The sequence below is a fragment of the Rhinopithecus roxellana genome, chromosome 5, assembly GCF_007565055.1.
Source record: "Rhinopithecus roxellana isolate Shanxi Qingling chromosome 5, ASM756505v1, whole genome shotgun sequence".
Lineage (NCBI taxonomy): Eukaryota > Metazoa > Chordata > Mammalia > Primates > Cercopithecidae > Rhinopithecus > Rhinopithecus roxellana.
The window spans coordinates 76,275,046-76,296,720 of NC_044553.1; positions in this window are offsets into that span (position 1 = coordinate 76,275,046).

Below are 21,675 nucleotides of genomic sequence, written 5' to 3' on the forward strand. Positions count from 1 at the left end.
TCAAGACCAGCCTGGTCAACATGGTGAAACCCATCTCTACAAAAATACAAAGATTAGCCAGGTGTGGTGGTGCAAGCCTGTAATTCCAGCTACTCAGGAGGCTGAGGCAGGAGAACAGCTTGAACCCAAAGGCGGAGGTTGCAGTGAGCCAAGAGTGTGCCATTGGACTCCAGCCTGGCAACAAGAACGAGACTCATCTCAAAAAATAAATAAATAAAAAATAGAGAAACTCGGCCAGTCATGATGGCTCACACCTGTAATCTCAGCACTTTGGGAGGCCGAGGCAGGCAGATCACTGGAGGTCAGGAGTTTGAGACCAGCCTGGCCAATATGACAAAACCCCGAATCTACTAAAAATACAAAAATTAGGTGGGCATGAGGCACATGCCAGAAGTCCCAGCTACTTCTGGGGAGGCTGAGGCAGGCTAATCACTCCAACCTGGGTGACAGAGCGAGACTCCGTCTCCAAAGGAAAAAAAAAGAAATAGAGAAACTCTTACAACTCAATAACAACAACAAAAAAAACCCTCAATTTTTAAAAATGGGCGGAGCTTGCAGTGGGCTGAGATCCGGCCACTGCACTCCAGCCTGGACGACAGAGCGAGACACCGTCTCAAAAAAAAAAAAAAAAAAAAAAAAAAGGGCAAAGGAAGGCGGGGCGCAGTGGCTCAAGTCTGTAATCCCAGCCCTTTGGGAGGCCGAGGTCAGTGGTTCACTTGAGGTCAGGAGTTCAAGACCAGCCTGGCCAACATCATGAAACCCGATCTCTACTAAAAATACAAAAATTAGCAGGGCGTAGTGGCAGTGCCTGTGGTTCCAGCTACTCAGGAGGCAGAGACAGGAGAGTTGCTTGAACCCGGGAAGTGGAGGTTGCAGTGAGCCAAGATTGCCCCATTGCACTCCAGCATGGGCGACAGAGGGAGACTCCGTCTCAAAAAATAAATAAATAAATAAATGGGCAAAGGACTTGAATATAAATTTCTCCAAAGAAGATAAACAAGTGGCCAATGTGCACATGAAAGATGTTCAATATCACTAGCTATTAGGGAAATGCAAATCAAAAACACAATGAGATATCGCTTCATACCATTAGGATAGTCATTATTAAAAAAGAAAATAACAAGTGTTGGTGGGGATGTGAAGAAATTGGAACCCTTGTACATTGTTGGCGGTAATATAAAATGATGTGACTCCTGTGGAAAACAATTGGCAGTTGCTCAAAAATTTTAATGTAAAATTACCATATCCAGCAATTCCATTTCTAGGTATGTACCCAAAATAATTGAATGTAAAGACTCAAATAGATCCTTGCCCACAAATGTCCATAGCAGCATGATTCACAATAGCCAAAAAGTGGAAACAACCCAAAAGGAGATCAACAGATGAATGGATAAACAAAATGTGATATATACATACTTCATAGGATATTAACCTTTAAAAAGAATGAAAGTCAGATACAACATGGATAAATCTTGAAAATATTATGTTAAGCGAAATAAGCAAGACGGAAAAGGATAATTATTTTAAGATTCCACTTACATGAAGTGCCAAGAATAGGCAAATTTGTAGGGGGTAGAAAGTAGAACAGAGGTTAGCAGCGGCTAGGGAAGGAAGGAATGGACAGATACTATTCAATGGGTTCAGAATTTCTGCTCAGGGCGATGAAAAAGTTCTAAGATGAATAGCGGTGATGGTTGTACAACATTATGAGTGAACAAAATGGCACTGAACTGTACACCTAAAAATGGATTAAATGGTAAATTTTCTTATATATATTTTTTTTACCACAATAAAACTTTTAAAAAAAACAGAGTAATCACAAATACTAAGAATAAGAAAGGAGTTCAAAATAAAGATAAAGGCCGGGTGCAGAGGCTCATGCCTGTAATCCGAGCACTTTGGGAGGCGGAGGCGGGCGGATCACGAGGTCAGGAGATCCAGACCATACTGGCTAACACGGTGAAACCCCGTCTCTACTAAAAATGCAAAAAATTAGCAGGGCGCGGTGGTGGGCGCCTGTAGTCCCAGCTACTAGGGAGGCTGAGGCAGGAGAATGGTGTGAACCCGGGAGGCGGAGCTTGCAGTGAGCCGAGATCGCGCCACTGTACTCCAGTCTGGGCGACAGAGCGACACCCTGTCTCAAAAAAATAAAATAAAATAAAATAAAATAAAAATAAAGATAAAAAGGGTAACTGTAAAGCTAATAAGAAATTAGTAGATCTAATTTTTCATTAATACATTTAATAGAATGGATGATTTCCCAGGAGATGCATAATATACCAAAATTGACGGTAAGAGGGTGGGAGCTTTTTTCTCTACCCACATAGGTTCTCTGGCCAGGGCTCTGGAAATTAACTAAGAAAAGACAGATTAATAAAGGAAAAACAAATAGTTTATTAGCATGTACAGTGGGCATGTACCCAGGAGAAACTCAGTGATGAAAAATTCAAAGAGGTGTTTAGAATGTGGGTTTATGTATCTTAACAAAGAACAATAAATTTGTAGAGAAGTGACAAGACAAAGGAAAAAAGAAATCTTAGGCTCCCAAAGGCAGTAAACCACAGGAAAGTAAATATATGAGGGAAATTAACGGAATGAGGTTTGTTTGTTCAGATCCATCTTTGCGCCAACTCCGTCTTCTTTGCAACCATAAAACTTCCCTAGGAGAAGGGGATTTATGGCAGTCCTCATTTCTCATAAGTTTCTACTTCTCATCAGATAAGACGACTTCTTTCTGCATCTATTGAATCTGAAATGCCTTCAGCTCAAAATAATTGTATGCCAAAGTGGCATGTTTTGGAGTGGCATATTTTGATCTTTACAAGACAAACTGTAAAAAGGAGTCAAAGAACAACATTCCCTCCACCTGCCCTGCCCTCCGCCACCAAGCCTTAGGGCAGTGGGATTCTATAGGTAAGTACTTTCACAATTTCAAGAAAAAACTAATTCCTATAATATCTATACTAGGGGTTTCTAAACTTGATTGCATATCACAATTACCTAGGTACATATCTAAAAACATATATAGATTTCCTGGCTTCCCAGACTCAACAAACTTAGGTCTCCAAAATTTGGCCTGGGAATCTGTATTTTTCATAAAGTTTTTTTTTTTTTCATTTCAGAAGTTACATTTAGTGGTTGTAAAAAAAATCCAACAATATGTAAAAGAAAAATTGTCTCCCCATTTTCTCCTTGATCTTACTCCTGCTGAAACAAATTTTATTAGTTTGTGTATAAATGTAACGATTTATATACATCTTTCCATATTTTTCTAGTGATTATACAAAGACAAGTGAAATATGCACTTTAAAATATATTCCCAGGTGACTGCAATGCTGTAAGTTACTGGATCAGTGTGTGGATGAATTTAAACTATCCCAGGGCATAGAAATACATGGAATATGAATCAACCATTCTTTAAAGTTCCTGTAACCCTGAACCCAAAACCAAAGAAACATGACATAAAGGAAAAGAAAAGCTGTGTAACAATCTCATTTATGAAGATGGATGAAAAATTAAAAATAAAATTTTAGCAAAGATGATGGACCAAGCACAAACATTTGCCTTCTCTCCCTCCTGAAACTCGATTAGAATGCCAGTAAAAGAAAATGAGGCCAGGCGTGGTGGCTCACGCCTGTAATCCCAGAACTTTGGGAGGCCAAGGTGGGTGGATCACTTGAGGTCAGGAATTCAAGACCAGCTTGGCCAATATGGTGAAACCCCGTCTCTACTAAAAAAATAAAAAATTAGCCAGGCGTGATGGCGCACACCAGTAGTTGGGAGGCTGAGGTGGGAGAATGGCTTGAACCCGGGAGGTGGAGTTTGCAGTGAGCCAAGATCATGCCATTGCACTCCAGCCTGGGCAACACAGCAAGACTTCTTCTCAAAAAAAAAAAAAAAAAAAAAGCAAAAGAAATGATCTGAATAGAGCAGAGAATGAGAGTAGACCATCACCAAAAAGAGACTTTCCAAGATTTGTACAAAATAGTAAGTGGAGAGAAGCTGCTGATGGATGAGAAGTAGAAGTGAGCCCACTGTGCAGAGTAAGTGAAGGAAGCTGAGGGGCTGGTACACCCAGCAGAGCCCAAGAGCTGGCTGGTGAGGAAAGAAGAGTTATGAGAGCAGAGATTAAATGGAAGTCTTTCCCTAACAACTTCCCAAGATGCCCTCCTTAGACCACGCCCTTTGCTATCTCTACTCTTGTAGAGCTCAGCAAGATGGGATTAACCATAGGGAATACCCTTCTCCCAGTGCTAAAAGTCAACTCTTAGCCCAGTCTCACTATAGTAACAAACTTCATTCTTATGCCCGGAACAAACTTCATGAACAAACTTCATTCTTACACCTGGTCAACCTTTTCCTTCCGGGAGAACTAAATGGGAAAACAGACCTAGCTTCATGCAGTACCCAGGAAACTTAAAACTGGTACCCAGAAAAATCAACATGGTTTCTCTTTCTTAAATATAAAAAAGCAAATGTATATCTTTGCACATACAAATAGAAGAAACAGATCATGATAAAAATATATTTTTTAAAAAACTGGCTCAAGAGGAATACAGAATGCAGAGAACAGAAAACTGTTACAAACTATATTTCCAGAGAGACTTTTAAAATATATCCATAAAACAAGTACAGATTGCTATGATAAAGGAACAATCATAGAATAAGAAACTGTTCTTTGTTATTATTAATTTTGTTGTTGTTGTTGTTCACTAAGAAGACAAGGTCTCACTTTGTTGCATGAGCTGGTCTCAAGCTCCTGGACTCAGGCAATCCTTCTGCCTTGGCCTTTCAGAGTACTAGGATTATAGGCATGAGCCACCACACCCAACCAAGAAATTGTTCTTAAAATTTTAATTGTAATGGCTGAAATTAGAAATGTAATAGTAGAATTGGCAGATAAAGGAGATCTCTTAGAACATAAAGGAAAAAGCAAAAGGGATGGGAAATATGACAGAAAACATAAGAGACAATCAATCCAGAAAGTCAAACATTCAGAAGGAGAACAAAAGAGCACAGAAGGTCATAATTTATCTCAAGTAGTAAAGACATAATAGTTTTCAGATTAAAAGAGCCCAGCAAGTATTGCACATAATGAGTGAAAAAGACCCATACCTTGACATATCATTGTGAAATTTCAGAACACCAAAATAAAATTTTGTAAAAGCTCCCCTAGAAAATTTTTGAAACCACTTGCATTGGTGCAAAATCAAATTAATAGTGGACTTCTCATCAGTAACATTAAATGCCAGAAGAAAATGGAGCAACATCTTAACAGTTGTGAGGGAAAATTGTTTTTAAGCTAGCACTGTATAATACATCCACACTATCAATCAAGTATGAGAACAAAATAAGGAATTTTCAGACAGACACAGGCTAAGAAAGCATCCATCTCACATACTTTTTAAGAGAGAGAATCTTGAGGATATCATCAAGCAAAATGAAGGTGAAAACCAAGGAAGAGGAAGCAGTTGGATTCTTGATGTATTATCTATAAATGGCAGCTTAAAGAAATAAGGTTTTATTTTCCCCACATCACAGAATGTCTGGTTACAGGCATTTTATGACTGGCTTAGCAGCTCAGGGATGTCCTAAAGTTTCCTGATATCTTCTTTTTCCATTTCTGCCATCTCTAGCATTTGGTCTTCACCCTCCCTATCACAAGATGGCTGCAGTAACTCCAAGCATCAATCTCCATTCTCAGTAAGAAGGAAGGAGGAAGTATGAAGACCATATCTATTCCCATTAAAAAGGTTTTCCTGAGGCCCTACTCAGAAATTTGTATTTGTATCTCATTCGCTAGAATTTGATGGGTCTTACAGTCATCTCTAGCTGAAAAAAGGAATCTGAAGGTCAAAGCCTCTCTTTCTCTCTTTCCCTTCCTCCCCTCCCCTCCCCTCCCCTCCCCTCCCCTCCCCTCCCCTCCCTTCCCTTCCTTTCCTTTTGTATAATGCCTCTCTGTGGGAAAAAATGAGGTTCTCCTAGTAATAAAGAAGAGGAGAAAAAATATTGTGCAAGCAACCAACAGTGTTTTTCACATAAAAAATATTTGGTTCTAAGAGACAGGAAACTGGCTTAAGCAATAAGGAAACAGAAAGTCTGGATGTAAGGCTTCCAGAATTAGTTGAGTCATTAGCTCCATGATATCATCTGGAGTTCAGGTTCTTTCCATACCTCTGTTCTGACACCTCTTAGTGTTGGCTTCAGCCTCAAGCTGACAGCAAGATGGCTGCCACAATTTCAGGTGTCATATCTAATTAGATAAGACAATGTCCAGACGAAGAAAAAGGACCGTGTTTGCTGTTTTTTTTCCCTCTTAGGGACGAAAATCTTTCCCAGAAGTCCCCTTGCTAATTTATTCTCATGTCTCATTAGCCAGAATTGAGTCACTAGCAAAATGAATGGGATTATTATTGTTAATCTAGACTAATCCTCTGAGTGGGATGTGAGTTGGGGAATCTACCAGTGTTCATTACAATACTTCCTGTAGTGTTCACCTAGGAAAAAGAGTTTCACTAAGACCATACCGTAACAGATCTAGAAGCCAATCACTGTATATTAGAAAAACAGATCAGTTGGCCAGGTACAGTGGCTCACGCCAGTAATCCCAGGACTTTGGGAGGCTGAGGCAGGTAGATCACCTGAGGTTAGGAATTGAGACCAGCCTCACCAACATGGTGAAACAAAAATTAGCCTGGAGTGATGGCAGGCATGTTTGTAGTCTCAGCTGCTGTGGAGGCTGAGGCACGAGAATCACATGACCCTGGGAGGCGGAGGTTGCAGTGAGCAGAGATCGCGCCACTGAACTCCAGCCTGGGAGACAGAACAATACTCCATCTCAAAAAAAAGAAAAAAAAAAAAGAAAAACAGGGCCGGGCGCGGTGGCTCAAGCCTGTAATCCCAGCACTTTGGGAGGCCGAGACAGGCGGATCACGAGGTCAGGAGATTGAGACCATCCTGGCTAACACGGTGAAACCCCGTCTCTACTAAAAAATACAAAAAACTAGCTGGGGCGAAGTGGCGGGCGCCTGTAGTCCCAGCTACTCTGGAGGTGGAGGCAGGAGAATGGCATAAACCTGGGAGGCGGAGCTTGCAGTGAGCTGAGATCCGGCCACTGCACTCCAGTCCGGGAGACAGAGCGAGACTCCGTCTCAAAAAAAAAAGAAAAACAGATCAGTGGAATTCAGCAAGAATGTCTTCAAGAAGAAGAGTAGAATCGATTCCCAGCAAAAATGGTAGGTAAGAAGCTGGAAGAGCTTAGTGGCTTAGTCTTACATTAGTTTTCTTGATAAGAGGAAGGTAATTAGAAATTTTAGGAAAGAATGTGTACAACAAAGTCATGGTCCAAATATGAAGCAAAATAGAATCCATTTGACCTCGACTCATTCAAGTATTACGGGTTTATATCACTGACCTCATAAAGAAGGAATTGTAAGTTGATCACACAGCTTGACTCTGCAGTAAATATTTTTTTTCTTTTTCTCTTTTCTTTTCTTTCTTTTTTTTTTTTTTTTTTTGAGGTGGAGTTTCGCTCTGTTGTCCAGGCCAGAATGTAGTGGCGTGGTCTCGGCTCACTGCAACTTCTGCCTCCCAGGTTTGAGCCATTCTCATGCCTCAGCCTCCCAAGTAGCTGGGATTACAGGCACACACCAGCAGGCCCAGCGAGTTTTTGTATTTTTAGTAGAGACGAGGTTTCATCATGTTGGCCAGGCTGGTCTCGAACTCCTGACCTCAGGTGATCTGCCTGTCTCGGCCTCCCAAAGTGCTGGGATTACAGGAGTAAGCCACTGCACCAGGCCAGTAAATGTTTTCTTAATGACAGTAATATACATTATTTTCTATTAGTTTTCAACTTTTGGAAGTAATTCCTAGGCAAAACTCAGAAGATTTAAATATATTTACACAAGAAAATATAAATGATTGCAACTACAGCAATGTGGGAATAAAAAGTATAGGTTATTAAAGAATCAGGGAGTTGGAAGTCAAGAAATAGAAATGAAGGGAAGGGTAGAGTGTTAATAACCTCATTTTTTTTTTTTTTGAGACAGAGTCTCGCTCTGTCACCCAGGCTGGAGTGCAGTGGCGAAATCTCTGCTCACTGCAACCCCTGCCACCGGGGTTCAAGAGCTTTCTTTAAAAAAACCTTTTTTTGTGTGACAGTCTTGCTTTGTCACCCAGGCTGGAGAGCAGTGGCACGATCTTGGCTCACTGCAATCTTGGCTGACTGCAATCTCCACCTCCCGGGTTCAAGTGATTCTCCTGCCTCAGCCTCCCGAGTAGCTGGGATTACAGGGGTGCGCCAACACGCCCTGCTAATTTTTGTATTTTTAGTAGAGACAGGGTTTCACCATGTTGGCCAGGCTGGTCTCAAACTCCTGACCTCAGGTGATCCACCTGCCTGGGCCTCCCAAACTGCTGGGATTACAGGCGTGAGATATCTTGCCCAGCCAATAACCTGAAGATCCAAAGATACTATCAAAAGATGATGGAATGGCTGGGCGCAGTGGCACACGTCTGTAATCCCAGCACTTTGAGAGGCCGAGGCGGGCGGATCACGAGGTCAGGAGATCGAGACCATCCGGGCTAACACGGTGAAACCCCATCTCTACTAAAAAATGCAAAAAAATTAGCTGAGTATGGTGGTGGGTGCCTGTAATCCCAGCTACTGGGGAGGCTGAGGCAGGAGAATGGCGTGAACCCAGGAGGTGGAGCTTGCAGTGAGCTGAGATTGCGCCACTGCACTCCAGCCTGGGCGACAGAGTGAGACTCCATCTCAAGAAAGAAAAAAAGAAAAAAAGATGATGGAGTGAGAAATACATTACCAAGTATACTACTGAAATTTACACAGTAAGTGAAGAAGAACAACAACAAAAACATCACATGACTATTCAAACTGGGAAGAGGGATGGAGAAAGTGGAGGGTAGGCGAAATCTTCATCATTCATAGCAGGAAGTTGAAAAATTAAAAATATGTTGGCTTCAGAATATCATTTAACCTTATGAAAGCAACTAGTAGAAGAACAAAAAGAGAAACAGTTAAAAGTAGTTAACTCTAACTTCTACTTCTTCCTGTGAAGGATTAAGTGCTACAAAAATTGCAATCCCATTATAAACAACTAGTAAACCAGGCAAAATATATAAAACAACATGGGCAGCACAGGACTGCAGTCCCTGAGCGAAGGGGAACAGGTATTGTGAGTTCTGCAATTGCTGCCTTCAGGCAGTTTTCTGGCTGCAGTGCAGGGAGAGGGACCCATTCAGAACCACCAACCTTGTTGAGTTGAGAAGACAGAGACTGGAATTTGGGGAGGCTGAGGCGGCTGGAACCTGTAGGGCAGTGTACAGGAAAGGAGGAAGCTGCACACCAGAAAGCTCTAGAGATCTGCAGAAGGATCCTCTAAACTAGCCTTTGGCTGAGTAGTGATCTGTACATGCCTGGGGTGAAACTCCAGGAGGTTGGGGTAAAAACCATTGGAAAACAATTGTTCAAATAATTCCTGAAGCTCACACACAGCTAGAACTAGTTTTTGTTCCCACCAGCCAGAGTAGAGACTTTGTAATATAGGGCGCATTCTCAGAAGCAGGAGGCCTTGACAGAAGACATAAATACACCTAGAAAAATGGCTGTTCTGATACCATAAAAGTGCAGAAAAACAAGCCTCAAAAAGATCAAACTGATTTGCAATAGTTTAAGTTCATGCCAAACAAAGCCCAACATTCCTTAAAGAAGAGCAACAAAGTGTAGCAATCAGCAAGGTAAAATTTACCATGTAGAGCACCCAATGAAAAAGCTAGTTTTTTTTTTTTTTGATGCAAGGTTTTTTTGGATACCAGGCATACAAATCAGCAGGAAGATGACCCATAGCAAAGAGAAAAATGCATCATTAGAAAATACTAGAAATGGGCTGGGCATGGTGACTCATGCCTGTAATCTCAGCGCTTTGGGAGGCTGAGGCAAGATTATTGCTTGAGGCCAGGAGTTCAAAACCAGTTTGGACAACATCATGAGACCCCGCCTCTCCAAAAAAAAATTTTTTTTTTTATTTAGCAGGATGTGGTAGAACATGCCTATAGTCCCAGCTACTTAGGAAGCTGAAGCGGTAGGATCTCTTGAGCCCAGGAATTGGATACTGCAGTGAGCTATGATCGTGTCACTGTGTACGCCAGCCTGGATGATAGAGTGAGAGAGAGATTTTGTCTCTTAAAAAAAAAAAAAAAAAAAAAAAAAAAGCCAAAAACCTAGAGATGACAAAGATGATAGAATTAGCAGACCAGGATTTTAAAGCTATTTTTAAATCTTACAAATATGCTTAAGATGAAAAGGAAAACATAAAAATAATGAGGAGACAAAGAAAAGATATTAAAAGACCCAAATGGAATTTCTAGAGTGAAAAACACAATTATCGGAAATGAAATCTGTACAAGATTGGATTGACAGAAGATTAAACACTAGAAAAAAGAGGTCAGTGAATGTGAGGACATAGCAATATTTACCGAAAATGAAGAACACAGAGAAAAATGAGAATGAAAAAAAGTGAACGCCTGCAATCCCAGCACTTTGGGAGGCTGAGGTGGGCAGTATCATTTTCCTACTTCCTGATGAATTCTCTAAACTTTTGCATGAGAAAGTCTTTATTTCCCCTTCTCCTCCCTTTCCTCCTCCTCCTCCTCCTCCTCCCCTCTCCCCCTCCCGCTCCTCCATGGTAAATGTGGCTGGGCACAGTGGCTCACGCCTGTAATTCCAGCACTTCAGGAGGCCGAGGCAGGTGGATCACCTGAGGTCAGGAGTTTGAGACCAGCCTGGCAACAAGGCAAAACCCTATCTCTATAAAAAATACAAAAATTAGCTGGGTGTGGTGGCACATGTGTATGGTCCCAGCTACTTGGGAGGCTGAGATGGAAGGATTACTTGAGCCCAGAAAGTTAAGGCTGCAGTGAACTGTGATCTACCGCACTCCAGCCTGGGCAAGAGTGAGACTCTGTCTCAAAAACAAAACAAAAACAAAAAACAAGCCTAGTGATTCTATGGGATGATAACAAGTGATCTAAGATACATGTGATGGCCTGGACATGGTGGCTTGTGCCTGTAATCCCAGCACTTTGGGAGGCCAAGGCAGGTGGATCACCTGAGGTCAGGAGTTCGAGACCAGTCTGGCTAACATGGTGAAACCCTGTCTCTACTAAAAATATAAAAATTTTCTGGGCTTGGTGGCGGGTGCCTGTAATCCCAGCTACTAGGGAGGCTGAGACAGGAGAATCACTTGAACCCTAGAGGTGGAGGTTGTAGTAAGCCAAGATCATGCCATTGCACTCCAGCCTGGGCAACAGAGCGAGACTCCATCTCAAAAATAAAATAAAATAAAATAAGTATAACTAGAATTGCAGAAGGGTAGAAGAATAGAAACTTATGAGAAGAAATAATGGCATAAGATTTTCCAAATTTGAGGAAAGCTATAAACCTACAGATCCAAGAAGCTCAATGAACTCCAAATGGAAGAAACATAAAGAAAACAACAAACATCAAGGCACATTATAATCCAATTGCTGAAAAACCAGTGATAAAGAAAATAATTGAATAGCAGCCAGAAAAAAACGACGTATTATGTTTGATGGAACAAAGGCAAGGATTATAGCAGAATTTTCATCAGAAATTATGCCAAGCAAAAAATAATGGAATGACATCTTTAAAGAATTGAAAAAAGAATCTGTTAACTTGGAATTCTATACCCGACAAAAAATACCTTCCTCTCCTTCCTGCCTTCCTTCCTTTCCTTCTTTTTAGAGATGAGATGTCACCATGTTGCTCAGGCTGGTCTTAATCTCCTGGGCCTCCTGCCTTGGCCTCCCAAAATGCTGGGTTTACATGAGTGAGCCGCTGTGACTAGCTAAAATGTGTTTCAAAAGAGAAGGGGAAATAAAGACTTTCTCAGGCAAAAGTTTAGAGAATTCATCAGGCAGTAGGAAAATGATACCAGATGGAAATTTGCATCCACACATAAGAATGAAGAGTATAGAAATGATCAATGTGGCCTGGTTCAGTTGCTCATGCTTGTAATCCCACCAATTTGGGAGGCCAAGGCAGGTGGATCACCTGAGGTCAGGAGTTTAAGACCAGCCTGGCCAACACGGCGAAACCCCATCTCTACTAAAAATACAAAAAATGGCTGGGCATGGTGTCATGTGCCTGTAGTCCCACCTACTCGGGAGGCTGAGGTAGGAGAATTGCTTGAACCTGGGAGGTGGAGGTTGTAGTGAGCTGAGATTGGGCCACTGCACTCCAGCCTGGGCAACAGAGCGAGACTCCGTCTCAAAAAAAAAAAAAAAAAAAAAAATACTTTCAAATTTCCATTATTATTTATTCTTTGTTTGTTTTTTTTTTTTTTTAGAAGTATGTTGTTCAGTTTCCAATTATTTGAGGATTTTGAAGGTATCTTTTTCTCTTTGATTTTTAGTAGTATATTCCTTTATGGTCAGACAACACAGTTTGCATGATTTCACTACTTTCAATTTTTTTTTTTTAGATGGGGGTCTCACAATGTTGCCTAAGCTGGTCTCAAAACTCCTAAGCTCAAGGGATCCTCCCGCATACCTGGAACTACAGGCGTGTCCCCACCATGCCTGGCAATAACTTTAAATTTGTTGAAACTTATTTTATAGTCTGGAACATAGGCTATCTTAGTGAATGCTCTGTGTGCATTTGGAAAGAATGCATATTCTACTACTATTAGGTAGACAATGCTATTACCTCCAGTTGATGGATTGTATTGTATCAGTCTCCCATATCCTTATGGATTTTCTATCTACTTTTTCTATCACTGAAAGAAAGGTGTTAAAATATCCAGTTATAATTGAGGACTTGTCTATTTCACCTTTCAGTTTTTGCTTCATGCATAATAAAGCACTGTTATCATGTACACACCATCTCGGATTGTTATGTGCTCCTGGTGAATTGACCCCATTATCATTATGTAATATGAGCATTATTCCCTGATAATATTTCTTCTTCTGAAATCCACTTTGATATTAATACAGTCATTCTGGCTTTTCTTTAATTAATGTCTGCATGGGATACTTTTTCAATTCTCTTACTCTAAATCTATTTGTGGCTTCATATTTGAAATGGCTATCTTAGAGACAGCATATAGTTGGGTCTTATTTTTTTAATTCAATCTGAAAATCTGTTTATTAGAGTGGTTAAATATGTCAAAACATATCAAATTGACTATTTAAATATGCACTGTTCATTGTATGTCACTTACACCTCATCAAACCTGTTTATAGTGTTTATTCGATGCCCTGCTGTCCACCACTAACTATGCTAGACACGGAGAAATACGGCAGTAAATAACACTCTGTCCTTGAGGAGCTCACAATAGAGCGGAAACGTGGTTTCACCCCAAGTCTCACGTCTCATAGCTTATAACACGGAGAAGAGAGAAACCGACTCTCTTTCCTCAGTTTTAACCCAAATATTTTCCAGGGCTTCTGGATGGCCTGGCTTGAGTCTGGTGACCACCCCTGAACTAAACAGGGAAACAGGGACTTGTAAGAATGGAGTGGTCCAATTAGAGCTATGTAGATGGAAGCACTTCTCAAAAGAAAAAGTCAATACTCAAAAGGCATCTCTGTTTCAACTATAACCAGCCATTAACCTGGCAAAAACCAGAAATGAGTTTCCCAACTGTGAGAAGGAAAGCACCAAAATAAAGAGCATCTTGGTCATTCTGACACCAGCCACGATGTGGCAAGCTCTTTTGAAAAGTCAGAATCTACGAACCCTCTTTAAAACATCATGAAGGCTAATGCTATGGATTTTGGCATATTTTTCTATAGACCTTCAGGGATGAAAGTTATCCTATCCGGTCTTACCGTGGCTTTGTCAGCTGATGAAGGAAATGCTTCTCTGCACACCCTGTGAAGCAGCAGGTGTCAAAGTGTGGTCTCCAAACCAGTAGCATCTGCACCACCTGGCAGCTTGTTAGAAATGGAGATTCTCAGGCTCCCAACCCAAACCTACTGAGTCAGAAACTCTGGGGGTGGGGCCCAGAAGCCCATCTTTTAACAAGCCTTTCTTGTGATTCTGCTGAACACTCAAATTTGAAGCAATAACAACAACACGACCACATTTGAGCACCTGTTCTCAATTTTGGCTGCATATTGGAATCACCTGGGGAGTCTTAAAAATACACTGATGCCTGGGTCTCCCCTCCAGGGATTCTGATTTAATTGGTGTGGTCTAGGGTTGGGATTTTTAAAAGTTCCCCAGGTAATCTAATGTGCATCAACATTCGAGAAGCACTGCATTATGGCACATTAAAGTGCATTACTCTGCTACGCAAGCTGGGCCCCATCCCCAGATCAATTACATTTAAATCTCTGGAGCTGGAACCTGGACATTTGTGTGTGTATCTATTTTGGCACTGGTGTTTTTTTCAAGCTCCCTGGTTGATTCTAATGTGTGGCCGGGGTAGAGAATCACTTCATTATTATAACACGTGTGGCCTCCTTTTACTTGCTTCTCCTCCTGGGCTCAGGAATGAGTTTTCTGGTGGAAAACTGAGGCAGAAGGACTTGAGCAAGCCTGGGACCTGCATCGTACAGAGAGCAGATGTGTGGTTCTGCTTCTCCATGCCGCCCCAAGTTTTCTAGTGGTCATGGGAGACTTGTGGTTTTCCTGCACTGCCAGCATCTCTGAATAAGTCTGCCAAATTCAGGGGCAAAGTGTTAACAAGCTCACTTGGCCAGCAGACTAAGCCATGTTCTCCACCATTTTGACCTCCATATATCTGACTCCTGTGTCTGTCTCTCAGTTGTTTCCAAGTTTGAGAAGTGATTAAAGGAATGTCATGTGTTAGCTGCTAAAACCCGAACCCCAACAGTGGTGAAAGCCTACCTCAGCTGTTCAGTTGCCCTGCCCCATTTGAGCATTGGCCATCATAGTGGAGCTGGTACCCAAGATGTTCCCTGAAGAAATTATGAGCACCTCAAACTCCCAGGGCCAGAAGGTGAAACAACATTATACCAGCCTTAGCAGATCTTGAATGGAGAACTTGCCCAGAGAGAGTGCCTTATCTTCAGACAAGACTCATTGTGTCCGAGGAGGGTCATTGCAAGAGATCATCTTTCCCAAGAAAGTGACTCAGCCACCCTCAGCATATTTCCTTTGAGGTCCAAAGGACTTGGGTTCAAATTCTGGCTCTATTATCTGCCAGCTGGGGACCCTGAACAAGGCATTCTCCATTCTGAAGCCTAGTTATCTTGTTTATGAAATGAACAAGGTTGGTGGTTGTGATAACCAAGTGAAATAATGGGATAATGAATGCTTTATTTTTCCTATAGTGGGAAATGCTTTGTAAACGGTGAAAAGCTGTAGCATGTAAGATGTTGTTCTAGATGGGGAGACTGGATGTGGAGAGGTATAAAATTAGCCTGTCATGCAAGGCTTGGTAACATTTTTCAGTGGTATATGGAGGAGCCTTATAGGTATCTGGAGGCAGAAGGAAGCATTGAGGGCTGGACATGCAGCCTTGGCAATTGCTGGAGAGTCTCCTTGTGTGGAGGGAGAACTGGTCCTCCCTCACGACTCATTGCATTGTTCTCTGCGCTACATTCACTTTCTTTCTTTCTTTCTTTCTTTCCTTCCTTCCTTCCTTCCTTCCTTCCTTCCTTCCTTCCTTCCTTCCTTCCTTCCTTCCTTCCTTCCTTCCTTCCTTCCTTCCTTCCTTCCTCCCTCCCTCCCCCTTCCCTTCCCTTCCCCTCCCTCCCTCTCCTTCCTTCCTTCCTTCCTTCCTTCCTTCCTTCCTTCCTTCCTTCCTTCCTTCCTTCCTTCCTTCCTCCCTCCCTCCCTCCCTCCCTCCCCCTTCCCTTCCCTTCCCCTCCCCTCCCCTCCCTTCCCTTCCCTTCCCTTTCCTCCCTCTCCTCCTTCCTTCCTTCCTTCCTTCCTTCCTTCCTTCCTTCCTTCCTTCCTTCCTTCCTTCTTTCTTTCTTTTTTTTTTTTTTTGAGACAGAGTCTCGCTCAATCACCCAGGCTGGAGTGCAGTGGTGTGATCTCGGCTCACTGCAAGCTTGGCCTCCCGGGTTCACGCCATTCTCCTGCCTCAGCCTCCCGAGTAGCTGGGACTACAGGTGCACACCACCACGCCCGGCTAACTTTTTTGTATTTTTAGTAGAGTCAGGGTTTCACCATGTTAGCCAGGATGGTCTCGATCTCCTGACCTCGCGATCCACCCACCTTGGCCTCCCAAAGTGCTGGAATTACAGGCGTGAGCCAGCTACATTCACTTTCTACTTGGAGACAACAGCCACCACACCATGACCTTAGGCGAGGGTTCCTGGCCATTTACGTTCTGATCCAAAGGACAATGGCCCTTCCCTTAATTCTCTGTAGCACAGCTGAGCCTGGAGGAACAGCTAAGTAAAATGTTTCTAATAGAAGGAAATGATGATGGAGAGTAACACGTGATCAGGCTTATGGGTAGCACAGTTTAACTACTTATTCTCCTTTAATATATTATGGTATTTACAGATAGATTTCTTTTATTGACAAAGAGGTTCTGGACTAGATTTTGTTAAAGGAAGCTACCGGTTACCTCATAGGTGATCAACATCTTAAACCTTTAATATGGTCCTCAAGGCATTGCCTGATATGGCCCCAGTGCCCCTCCTTCAGCCTCAGCCTCCTTTTGCCCCCCTTCTCCTTGCTGTCTGAGCTCTAGACACACTGGGCTCCTCTGCAGACCTTGACAATGTCCTACCTGCTTCCAACCCTTTAAACCCATCTGCAACAGACCTACCTTATCTGTGCCAGGCTAATCCTTTTTTGTTCATTTGTTTTTTATTTTTTATTTTTGCCTCTAGATATAATTTTTTGTTGTTGTTTATTACTTTTTAGCCCAGCTAACTCTTTTTTTTTTTTTTTCTTTGAGATGGAGTCATGCTCTGTCACCTAAGCTGGAGTGCAGTAGTGTGATCTCAGCTCACTGCAACCTCCACCTCCTGGGTTCAAGCGATTCTCATGCCTCAACCTCCCAAGTAGCTGAGATTACAGGTGTGCACCACCATATCCAGCTAATTTTTGTATTTTTTTTTTTTGTGTGAGACAGAGTCTTGCTCTGTTGCCCAGGCTGGAGTGCAGTGGCCGGATCTCAGCTCACTGCAAGCTCTGCCTCCCGGGTTCATGCCATTCTCCTGCCTCAGCCTCCCAAGTAGCTGGGACTACAGGCACCCGCCACCTCGCCCGGCTAGTTTTTTTGTATTTTTTTAGTAGAGATGGGGTTTCACCGTGTTAGCCAGGATGGTCTCGATCTCCTGACCTCGTGATCCACCTGTCTCGGCCTCCCGAAGTGCTGGGATCACAGGCTTGAGCCACCGTGCCCGGCCAATTTTTGTATTTTTAGTAGAGAAGCGGTTTCACCAAGTTGGCTAGACTGGTCTCAAACTCCTGACCTCAGGTGATCTGCCCACCTTGGCCTTCCAAAGTGCTGGGATTACAGACGTAAGCCACCACGCCTGACAGCCTGGCTAACTCTTAAGCATCCTTCAGAACACAGCTTTGCTGTCCCTTCCTCCAGGAGCCTTTCTTGACCACTCCTTCCACCTCAGACATAGTTAGGTTTCCCTGTAACATACTCCCTTAGCATCCAATATGTCTACTCTTATCATGGACGAAAATTATAATTAAGTAAGAAATGGTATCATTGTTGTTCAATGTCTGTGTTCCCTGTCATCATTGTATACCATACCCTTGCACAGACTATGCACCCAACATTTGTGAAATGAATGAGGACTGAATGAACAGTGAACAGAGATGGTTTTCCAGAACAAGTGGAATTAGAGTTGGGCCTTGAGGCAGAACGGGATTCCAACATCATAGTGATAGAGTGAAAGGAGCACTGGATTGAGAGGCAAGAGTCTGAGATTCTGAGTCTAGCTGTATGCTTTGTCTCTTCATTCAGGAGATATTCACTAAATGCCCACTGCATGCCAGGCATGGTAGTAGGTACTGGAGATATGCTGCAATTTGCCATGGTTACTAGGGTTACCACAGGACTGAAAAAAGGAGGAAGAACACAGAAATGAAAACTTAAAACAAAAGAAACTTTTTTTTTTTTTTGAGACGGAGTCTCGCTCTGTCGCCCGGGCTGGAGTGCAGTGGCCGGATCTCAGCTCACTGCAAGCTCCGCCTCCCGGGTTTACGCCATTCTCCTGCCTCAGCCTCCCGAGTAGCTGGGACTACAGGCGCCTGCCACCTTACCCAGCTAGTTTTTTGTATTTTTTAGTAGAGACGGGGTTTCACCATGTTAGCCAGGATGGTCTCGATCTTCTGACCTCGTGATCCGCCCGTCTCGGCCTCCCAAAGCGCTGGGATTACAGGCTTGAGCCACCGCGCCTGGCCAAGAAACTGTTTTAAAGAAAGGGTCTGGGGAAGAAAAAGAAGGCTCCTTGCTTCTACTGAGCAAAGGCAGCCCTGAGCTTCCACAGCCCTTCATATTTATTGGGTAGAAAGAGCAGGGAGGAGGAGGTAACTATTGGTCAGCTGCTTAATTGATCACAGGTTCACATTATTGCTAACAGGCTTCAGATGTGCCCAACCACAAGCAACACTGCTTGGGGCGTGACTGCCCTCAGCATTCCTTCTGGGCGGCAGAGGCAGTTTGTTAGTTTGCCAACATCCTGCTTTCATGAGAACAGTTTGCTGTTTACTCATATAGCCTCCAGTGGTATACTGAATTGACCATGACCCTCACTCTTTCTGCCTACAACAGAGATACAGTGGTAAATAATACTGATACTGTTGGTCATGGTTCCCTCCTCCTGGAGGTCTAGAGAAGGATTCAGATGCAAGTTGAATAACCACACAAATAAATGTAAAATCCCAGCTGTGATAAGAGCCATGAAGATATGCATGGAACAATCAGTGTATTTAAGAATGAGGCTTAGGCTGGGCATGGTGGCTCATGCCTGTAATTCCAGCACTTCAGAGACTGAGGCGGGCGGATCATCTGTGGTAAGGAGTTTAAGACCAGCCTGGCCAACATGGTGAAACCCTATCTCTACTAAAAATACAAAAATTAACCAGGTGTGGTGGTGCACACCTGTAATCCCAGCTATTTGGAAGGCTGAGGCAAGAGAATCACTTGATCCTGAGAGGCAGAGGTTGCAGTGAGCTGAGATTGTGCCACTGAATTCCAGCCTGGGCGACAGAGCAAAACTCTGTCTGAAAAAAAAAAAAAAAAAAAAAAAAAAAAGAATGAGGTTTAACTGAGTTGTGGAGCCCAGGAAAGGCTCTGACAAGGAGATGTTTTTATTTACATTTTTAAATTGAAGCGTAGCTTCAATAAGTTTTAACAAATGTATACACTAATGTAACCATTCCCCAGATCAAGATACAGAAAATTTTTATCACCCAGAACATCCCCTGTGTCCCTTCCAGTCAATCCCCTCCCTGTCCCAGGAAACCACTGAAACTGATCTGATTTGTGTCAATGTAAATTAGTTTTGCCCGTTCTATAACTTTGTAGAACTATGCTATATATATATACACACATATACATTTTTTGTCTCACTTTCACTCAGTATCATTCTTCTGAGATTCATCCATGTTGTTGTGTGTCAGTAATCGATTGATTTATTTTTGCTGAGTAGTATCCTATCATATGACTAGTCCACAGTTTATCCATTCATCTGTTGATGAGTATTTGGGTGGTTTCTTGTTTTGGCTATTATGAATAAATCTGCTATGAACATTCGTGTACAATCCATTTTGTAGACATGTATTTCACTTCTCTTGGGCACTGAGATTCAGGAATAGAATTGGTGGTCATAGATTAGATATGTATTTAACTTGATGGACAATTGTCAGAGTTCTTCAAAGTAGTTTTGCCATTTTTATCTGCATACTAGCAATGTACGAGAGTTCCTGTTGCTCTACATCCCTATCAATATTTGGTATTTTCAGGTTTAAAAAAATTATTATTATTATTATTTTGAGACAGAATGTCGTACTGTTGCCCAAGCTACAGTGCACTGGCGTGATCTTGGCTCACAGCAACCTCTGCCTCCTGGGTTCAAGTAAGTCTCCTGTAAGTTGGGATTACAGATGTGCGCCACCATGTCCTGCTAATTTTTGTATTTTTAGTAGAGACGGGCTTTTGCCATGTTGGCCAGGCTGGTCTTGAACTCCTGACCTCAAGTGATCCACCCACCTCAGCCTCCCAAAGTGCTGGGATTACAGCCATGAGCCACTGTGCCCAGCATTAAAAAATTATTGAATTAAATATGTGCACGTGAAATGGCACCTCACTGTGGTTTAAAATTTCGTATTGGGAGAGATGAGTTGAAGCTGAGATCTAAAGGATGAGAAGTAGACCAGGCAAAAAAGATGGGTTGCTCAGTATTTGGGGCAAAGAGAACAAAATATGCAAAGGTCCCCAAGGTAAGATGAAGCAGAGCCATCACAAAGAACTGAAAGGGAGTGTGGTGTGGGGTGAGGCTGCTGGGGGAAGTGGTGGGAAGCACTGAGCCATTCACCTTCAAGGAATCACGTGGATCTGGTCAATGTTCCTACCAGCAGTCACCATGGTGAACTAAAAAGCAAATAAAAAGGAATGTCCCAGGCTGTGTAAAACACCAGGAATTTCATATTATCCTGGGAAGTAGTCAGGGAGACTCATAAAGGCCAACATTGAATTTCTTGTCATCTCAGCAGAAAGGTACTCAGAATAGATTAAATCTGATTTATAGAAAGAAAAAAAAAATGAGGCATTTCTGGCATGTGACGGTTGTAGTTGAAAATTCATGCTTATCACATATGAAACAGTAGGATTGCTGAGTAGTGTTGAATATCCTTTTGAAGTTTGAGATCATGAATTTAAAATGAAGTCATTTAGACAGTTTGTATGATTTCTCTCTGGCAACACTCAGCTGCTCAGGTACAGGCATGGTACCTTATTTCAGACTATAGGGCTCAGTCAGGTCGTGGTTTTTCCAGGAAAGTATGTTGAAAGTTGAAGTGGGCAAGGGAGTGATTATAATGATGAATCATGTGCTCTAAATTGGACCAAGAAAGAAATGAAGAATGGATAAAGACACATTGGTGGGATTAGCAGATTAGTGGTCTCAGTGAGGTTGAAGAATTACAGCAAATAGGGTACTAGCACAAGGAAATGAAAGGCTAGGTGTTGGTGAATGGACAGTGGGGTATTATATTTTCATATTTCAAAGATGAAGCCCTTTTTGGGTGATTAAAGTGTTGACGGTATGAGCTCGAAAGCGTTGGTTTAGTTGAGGAGAAAGTTGGACATGAGAAGGTAAAAGGATTAAGAGATTATGGTACTGAATAGGTCATGAATATGGATGTTGAACTCACCCATGGATGGAGTTCAAGGATGGTACCAGGCGTCAGAAGGGGCAGGGAAAAGATTACATTGACTGGGAGGTCTCAAGATGACAACAATCAAGATGAGTGGGGTGGTAATCTGAATAGTAAGAGTTTTAAAGGGGCAGAGATCTTTACAAGAGGAAGGAAACCATTAGGAAGTTCAAGGTCAACTCTAGGAACAGTACAAGCCTTTTGACTAACATCCAATGGCTGAGTGAACCATGTTCAAACCAATCCACGCGAAGCCTTTCAGTTGGGAATGCTGTATTACAGGCCTTCCCACCAGGGGGCGCGAT